At 42.1% G+C, this 7,961-nt stretch overlaps 1 protein-coding gene and 1 non-coding gene across 5 annotated transcripts in view; one reads left to right on the top strand and one right to left on the bottom strand.

Moving 5' to 3' along the window:
• Positions 1-5,286: 5,286 nt before the first annotated feature.
• Positions 5,287-5,394, bottom strand: LOC122682275. Its single transcript, XR_006337293.1, has one exon. It is a non-coding gene; the product is annotated as a U6 spliceosomal RNA (small nuclear RNA).
• Positions 5,395-6,133: 739 nt separating this feature from the next.
• The window catches only part of FERMT1 (FERM domain containing kindlin 1), a 56,774-nt gene continuing 54,946 nt past the window's right edge, over positions 6,134-7,961 (top strand). For 2 of the 4 annotated variants that reach the window (XM_043884750.1, XM_043884747.1), the window contains exon 1: positions 6,579-6,919. The gene's annotated coding sequence lies outside the window, so the exon portion shown is untranslated. Of the gene's footprint in view, positions 6,169-6,225; positions 6,400-6,578; positions 6,920-7,961 lie in introns of those variants that run through there. The other 2 variants (XM_043884749.1, XM_043884748.1) reach the window with 2 other exon arrangements.

Here is a 7,961-nt window from a genome sequence, read left to right as displayed (position 1 = left end):
GAATGGATAAAGTTGTGTTAAATATACACAATGGAATATTACTCAGCAAAAATAAAAAAGAATATATTTGAGTAGGTTCTAATGAGGTAGATGAACTTAAAGCCTATTATACAGAGTGAAATAAGTCAGAAAGAGAAAGATAAATATCATATTCTAACACATATATACGGAATCTAGAAAGATGCTACTAAAAAAAAAAAAAAATAGAAAGATGCTACTGATGAATTTATTGGCAAAGCAGCAACAGAGAAACAGACATCACAAACAGACTTATGGACACGGGAAGAGGGGAGGAGAGGGTGAGATGTATGGAGAGAGTAATATGAAAACTTACATTACCATTTGTAAAATAGATAGCCAAGGGGAATTTGCTATATGTCTCAGGGAACTCAATCAGGGGCTCTGTATCAACCTAGAGGGGTGGGATGGGGAGGGAGGTGGGAGGGAAGTCCTAGAGGGAGGGGACATATGTACACCTATGGCTGATTCGTGTTGATGTTTGACAAAAAAAAAACAGCAAAATTCTTTAAAACACTTATCCTTCAATTAAAAAATAAATTAATTTTTTAAAAAACTTGAGTTACAACAAACAACCACCTGCTCAGGACATTTTCTCTCCCTGCTCACTGGAAGGTCATAGCTGGATCCAGAGCCTCAATTCTTCTCTTCTTAGTGAGTTGCTTCAGGGTCAAAGCATGCTCCTGTTGCTATCTTCCTCCTTCTCCTCATTTTGAATAATCTTAGTCTTATAGGAAAGTTATGAAAAGTACACAGAGAACTTGTATACCCTTGTACATAGTCACAATAAAATTATGGAAATCAGGAAATTAGCATTCTAATAATACTGTTAACTAATCCACTGCCCTATTCACATTTCACAGACTTTCCCTACTGATATCTGCTCTCTGTTCCAGGATTAAATCTCACATGGCATTTAATTGTCTCTTTGTTCTCCTCCAACCTGACACAGTCTCAGTTTTTCTGTCTCTCACTGTCACTTTTGAAAAATATTAATGATTTATTTTGTAAAAAATGTGAAAGTGAAAGTGAAGTTGCTCAGTCGTGTCTGACTCTTTGCAACCCCATAGACTATAGCCTACCATAGACTGTAGCCTACAGGCTTCTCCATCCATGGGATTTTCCAGGCAAGAGTACCGGAGGGGGTTGCCATTTCCTTCTCCATCTTCCCGACCCAGGGATCGAACCTGGGTCTCCCGCATTGCAGACAGACGCTTTACCCTCTGAGCCACCAGGGAAGCCTCTTATTTTGTAAACTATCCCTCAATTTGGGTTTGTCTGATATTTTTTCATGATTAAATTGAAGTTATACATTTTGGGCAAGAATACCATGGAAGTGACGCTGTGTCTTCTCAGGTATGCAAGGTCAGTATGCATTATTACAGATGATGTTTATTTTGATCACTTGATTAAGGTGATAACTACCAGTTTTTTTCCACTCTAAAATTATTATGTATCTTGTAGGGAGATACTTTGAAACTACAAATATCCTGTTTCTCATCAAACTTTTACTCACTTATTTTATAATCCTGTCTTTCCTATGATTACTAGGTGTGGAAACTTCAAATACATCTTGTCTTTGCATCTTACTCACTTCCAAATTAAATCTGTGCGTGCGTGTACCTGAGCAAAAGGGTCTAGATCGCAGGCCTGTGCCCCAGCTGCAAAAGAGGTTGGAAATTCGAGTTCTGATTTCTAGACTGAACAAATTTCTACAAATGTAAAGAAGACTTTCCAAGGGTAGTAGGCAATGATGACTAAGAATGATATCCACTATTAAGATATTTTAAAGTGAAAAAACAAAACAGAGGAAAAAATATATATGTATAGAATACTACCACTTGTATAAAAACTAAATAGTCTACTCACTCAGACTATCTCTGGAAGGTTCAAGATGAAACCAGTAACAGTTTTCTCTGGAGAAGGGAACTTAATATTATCAAGAGAAGATGAAGACAGTTATCAGAGTGTATTCTTTTGTACCCTTTGATTTAAATGGATGCAAAGGAAGGAGGTCTGGCATGCTGCAGTTCATGGGGTCGCAGAGAGTCGGACATAACTTGGCAACTGAACAACAGTAACAACAAAGGAAGGAAGAAGAAAGAAAGAAGGAGGGAAAGAGAGGGCGGAAAGCACAATCTTTCTTGCTCCTCTCACTCAACGGTGGCCTCCAACAAGATCTCCTTTGCCCTTCCTCACTGTCTTTACCTGGTACCTGTCCACAGACCATGACATACCTCTTTGCTCACTCAGGGAGAACATTTTAGAACTTGCCTGAGCATAGAAAGCACTTATTACCCAGCCAACTGGAAAGGAGGGTGTAGCTGCAATAGGCACATTGTGATTTTTTTTTTTTTTTTTTTTTGCATTAAATAGAACACAAACATGAACACAGCTACTGAGTCTCAAGGACTCAGTGAAAACAAAAATACATTTTCAGTGACTGTTGCCATTTCTTAGTTGCCAGACCTGTGACACATTTATGAGCTGAATGCGCAATACAGAAATTTACATTGAGTAATGACTTATTTGTTTTGTCAAATAAAGCCATCAATCAGGAAAAAAATTCCCTTTTCTCTTTCTAGCAGTTTTCTCATTTTCTCTAAGTCAAGCATGTGAGCCTTTGAGGGCTCATTTGGTAGAAGTGAAAAGGTAATAGCAGAAAAAGGTCATTTGTGTCTAACAAGTTAAAGTAGCTAGGATGGTCAAAGGCCCTCTACTGGTTTATTTCCCTTTTCTGTTCAGAGAATAAGAACATGACCACATCAATCATCCATTCCAGTGTATTTGTTACCAAGTCTAAGCTCATACCACTGGCCATGCAACAGGCCAATAAATCAAGAGATGAGCTGTTGGGACAAAGAATAGCAACTTTATTTGGAAAGTCAGCATGTTAAGAAGATGATGGACTAGCAATCCAAAGAACCATCTTCCCAGCATTAGAATTCAGGCTTCTTTTATCCTAAAAGAGGAGGCATGTGTCTGGTTGTTTCAAACTTCTTGGTACCAGAATCCTTTGTACTTGCAGCTGTCCAAGTAAGTCAGGTCACCATGTTTCTGTAAATATCCAACAAGGTTCCTGTAAACCTCTGTTCCACAACTTTTTGTCTCTACGTGAGTGAAAAATGTTATATCTTTAAAGGGAGGAAGAGCCTTGAAAATGGGCTATCCTGTATATTTCAGGTTTGTTCTTTTCTGTTATACACTTATATTCCACATGATAATGCAGACCTGACTAACTTTCCTATTGAGGGTAATGATTCTTAGTCCAGCTCTGCAGTATGGTAAGTATCCGATAATAGTTATTGTTTCAATATTTGCATTGTGAACCTGGAAATTTTTGAGATCAGGAAATATGTTTCCTGAAGCACAATAACTATCTACTATTTAAAAAATATACCTTAAAACTGGTTTCTAGAAACTACAGGTTGTTATAGGCAACTATCAAGCTTCCAATTCCATCTCAAAACCCATCTCTGAAGACTTTTCTAAAGCTCCCCACCATGTCACACACCTGGGAGAGGTACATACCACTCCTCCATATTCCTTAGGATCTGAAGATAAAGTCTGTGCCTAATCTGAGTATTTTTAACACTTGTTTCAGTGTCTAGCTCACAGTAATACCATGGATGAATGAATAAATAATCTTATTCATTGCTTGATGAACATGTGTGAATTAAATAACAGACTCAAAGTGTTGATTCTGCTTGTTTTTAAGAGGAATTCAAGCAAGCATTGCTTGTTAATATATTATGAAATTTTGAAGTCCAAAATATACTTTTTAATACACTTGTAAATCAGAACCTTAGAGGATGAATTGAACTTCTATCACAATAATAAGGAAGTACTAAAAAAAAAAAAAAAAACCTAAGACATTCAATATGGATAAAACTCAAAAACAATGCTAAACAAAAGAAACTAGACACAAAACAGTATATATCATCCAATTCCATTTATGTATGGTACAAATATCAGCAAAAACCCATTTAAGGATTTGAAGTCAGAATAATGGCTACTTTTGGTGAGTGGTGGTAGTATTAAAAACTAAAAGGTGAGATTAAGGGGATTCTGAGGACTGGCAATGTCTTGTTTCTTCATCTGAATGTTCATTTCTCAGATGTGTCCAGCATGTGTAAATTCATCAGCTGTATATTCTAGATTTGTGTTCTTGCATATAAAAGTATATTTCAATTAAAAGCTTAAAAAGGAATTTAGGCCAAGCAGAAAGTTTAAAACCAGTTAAATTCTTTTTTTTTTTTTTTTTCATTTATTTTTATTAGTTGGAGGCTAATTACTTCACAATATTGTAGTGGTTTTTGCCATACATTGACATGAATCAGCCATGAATTTACATGTGTTCCCCCCTCCCACCTCCCTCTCCACCCGATCCCTCTGGGTCTTCTCAGTGCACCAGCCCTGAGCACTTGTCTCATGCATCCAACCTGGGCTGGTGATCTGTTTCACCCTTGATAGTATACTTGTTTCAATGCTATTCTCTCAGCACATCCCACCCTCGCCTTCTCCCACAGAGTCCCAAAGTCTGTTCTGTACATCTGTGTCTCTTTTTCTGTTTTGCATATAGGGTTATCATTACCATCTTTTTAAATTCCATACATATGCATTAGTATACTGTATTGGTCTTTATCTTTCTGGCTTACTTCACTCTGTATAATTGGCTCCAGTTTCATCCATCTCATTGGAACTGATTCAAATGAATTCTTTTTAATGACTGAGTAATATTCCATGGTGTATATGTACTACAGCATCCTTATCCATTCGTCTGCTGATGGGCATCTAGGTTGCTTCCATGTCCTGGCTATTATAAACAGTGCTGCGATGAACATTGGGGTACACGTGTCTCTTTCAGATCTGGTTTCCTCAGTGTGTATGCCCAGGAGTGGGATTGCTGGGTCACATAATCTCCACACTGTTCTCCATAGTGGCTGTACTAGTTTGCACTCCCACCAGCAGTGTAAGAGGGTTCCCTTTTCTCCACACCCTCTCCAGCATTTATTGCTTGTACACTTTTGGATAGCAGCCATCCTGACTGGCGTGTAATGGTACCTCATTGTGGTTTTGATTTGCATTTCTCCGATAATGAGTGATGTTGAGCATCTTTTCATGTGTTTGTTAGCCATCTGTATGTCTTCTTTGGAGAAATGTCTGTTTAGTTCTTTGGCGCATTTTTTGATTGGGTCATTTATTTTTCTGGAATTGAGCTTCAGGAGTTGCTTGTATATTTTTGAGATTAATCCTTTGTCTGTTGCTAAAAATATGGAACGCTTCATGAATTTGCCTGTCATCCTTGCGCAGGGGCCATGCTAATCTTCTCTGCATCGTTCTAATTTTTAGTATATGTGCTGCCGAAGACAGCACACCAGTTAAATTCTTTAGTGCAATCCAGATATTTTCAACTCAAATGGAAAACCAATTTGGTGTAGAGAAAGCCATCACCACTTTATGATCGTGTCCAAGATTCTGAAGACAGTCTATAGTCTAATCAGTCATGCACAGTCTCCAGAAAGCAAGTCTTAGACACTCTCTGCCCCAAATAAGTGCATATTTGCTCAAGCCTTATTAGGTATGCAAGAAAGTGGAACCAGATGACAATTGACCACATTCCTATAGTTGACAAACTACCAAACTAGGAAATTCAGTTTCAAATTTTTAATCATTTTAATTCTAAAACCCCATATTTGCTGATGTTTGTTCAACTGGCCTTTTTAAATTAAATGTAAAGTACTTTCAGAACCATATTAACGGCTGAATATGGTAATACCAAGCAAAAACAAGGGTTCCACTTCCAGATTTTGCAACATTTTAAATTAAATATAAGTTACCGGAAGTTTCATGAAGTGCTTGATGAAAATCGCTAAAGACTGTATTACTGCATGATACTCCTCCATGGACTGAAATTCTGGTGGTGGGAATCCCATCCCTTTACCCATTTTACAAATGAGAAAACTATAATTTCCTGTTTTATAACCCTGTATCCTCAAAACTCAGACTCAGGCCTGGTGCGTAGTAAACACTCAACGAAAGGTTTGGAGAGGTGTGCCAATTGCCCAAGGTCACCCACCCTTCCTGCTTCCTTCGGAAGTGAATCCGACAGGAAGGTGAGCGGCGAGGCTGGGTGGTGGTGAATCTGAGGTGAGCCACCCAGACTTCAGCGAGGGGAGCGGCCTTAGGTTGCCCGGGGATCTTCCAACGTGCGTGTTTGGGGCGCCTCGCCCTTCTCAGAGGTTTACACACCCTCTTACTCAGAGATGAACCACTTTTGTTTCTTCCAGCTGGCAACCACAGGTCCTCCGGGCTCTCTAGAGCGGAGGCGGTTGTTCTCGCCTAGAGCCAAGGCTCGGAGGAAGTGGACGCACCCGGGATGTGAGTGACGAGTACACCCGGAGGGCGGGGAAAGTAGCAGGACCTTAATCACCAGGCTAGTCCCGGGCGGGCCTCGGGGAACCGGGAAACGAGAGGCGGTCTAGAGGAGGGTAGACAGCATGAGAGGTCACAAGAGGGGCGTGGATCTGAGCATCCGCCCCGGTTCTCCCCGCTGTCCTGCCGTGCGGCAGCCCAGGGACCACTGTTTGTCCGTAGTCTGCAGAGCGCCCCCTCCCCGCGCAGCGGGACCTGGCAGGCTGGGGCTGGTCGTGCTGCCGCCTGCCCGCCGCCCTGGCCGGCGGTGCCCCGAGGGCCGCGCGGGGCGGAGACCAGTCGGCGGGGGCGGGCGCCAGTCTAGGCGGCGGGTCGGCGCGCAGCACTCGCCCGCAGAGCCTCGCGGAGCAGCCGCCGCCACCGGGCGCCCCCTGCTCGGCCTGGGTGGCCTCTGCCCGCGTCTCCAGGAGGGCAGCGGCACACGTGCCCGGCCGCGAGACCGCACGCCGCAGGCTTGAGAAAGGAAGTGAGTGCCCAGGAGCTGGGCCCCGGCGGGGACTGGAGACTGGCGGGGAAGGGAGGCTGCGATGGGCACCGCTGGTTCCCCAGACCCCCGCTCCTGCCTTTCTGCGGCTTCCTGCACATAAATAGCTGTTGAATTAAAAATCGCGTGATCAGCTTGTGACCACCTTCTCCGACCTTGAGCATCTGGCTGCGCAAAATAAACTCTCAGTCCAGCAGCGGTGCTGACCTTACGGGTGGGGAGGGGTTTCTACCCACCCATCACATTCCCCTGGGCCCCAGGACCCTGCATACCTGGCAAAAGACAGGCCAGTGGCCTTCGGACCCACTCACTCTCTGTTCTTCCAGAGGAAGCGTTCGGTCTATTTCCCTGTCTGTCTGCCTGTGTCTGTCTGTCTTGACTGAGTTTTCTATAATGGACCGCCCTATGTGGGCCATTGGGCTTCCCCAGGGAAGGCAGGTGTGCTGGGGCGCTTTGCTTTTTGTTCTGATCTTTAACACACTGGGTCTGCTTTCCCAGCCCAAGTCTGAGGCTTTCCTCAACAAGCAACAGCTTGCTGCAGAAGTTCACTCTCGAAAAGAAAGGCGCAGAAAAGATAGGAGCGGAATGTGGGGAAACCAGATTGTCTCATTTTAGCCTGAATTTCGTTGTAAGGGAATCACCACCTATTGCCTGTTTTTTAAATGAGAAAGACTTTGATTGCCCAGGTTAGGTAAGAAAAATCCTGTCTGATTGCTCCCAAAACAGGCAGTGAGGAGTCATTTTAAAAAGTAAGGTTATTTTGTGTACAAAACATTTTAAATAACAAAGCCTCAAAGCATAGCATTTAAAAAGCTGTAAGGACCTTAAAGTCGATTACTTCAATACCATGTTAAGAATTTGACAGTGAAAGAGGTATGCTTATTGTCTCCTCACTGGGAAAGATTTATGTTAGTTAAAATGTTTGGTGAAGGTACTGAGAATTTAGCCCATAGTTTTAAGTGTTGTACTTCATATTAACTTTGTAATATTATCGAGAATGTGTCCCAGTGTGCTGGTTGAGAGT

This window comes from Cervus elaphus, chromosome 23 (assembly GCF_910594005.1).
Source record: "Cervus elaphus chromosome 23, mCerEla1.1, whole genome shotgun sequence".
NCBI lineage: Eukaryota > Metazoa > Chordata > Mammalia > Artiodactyla > Cervidae > Cervus > Cervus elaphus.
This window is presented reverse-complemented; position numbering and strand designations above follow the sequence as displayed.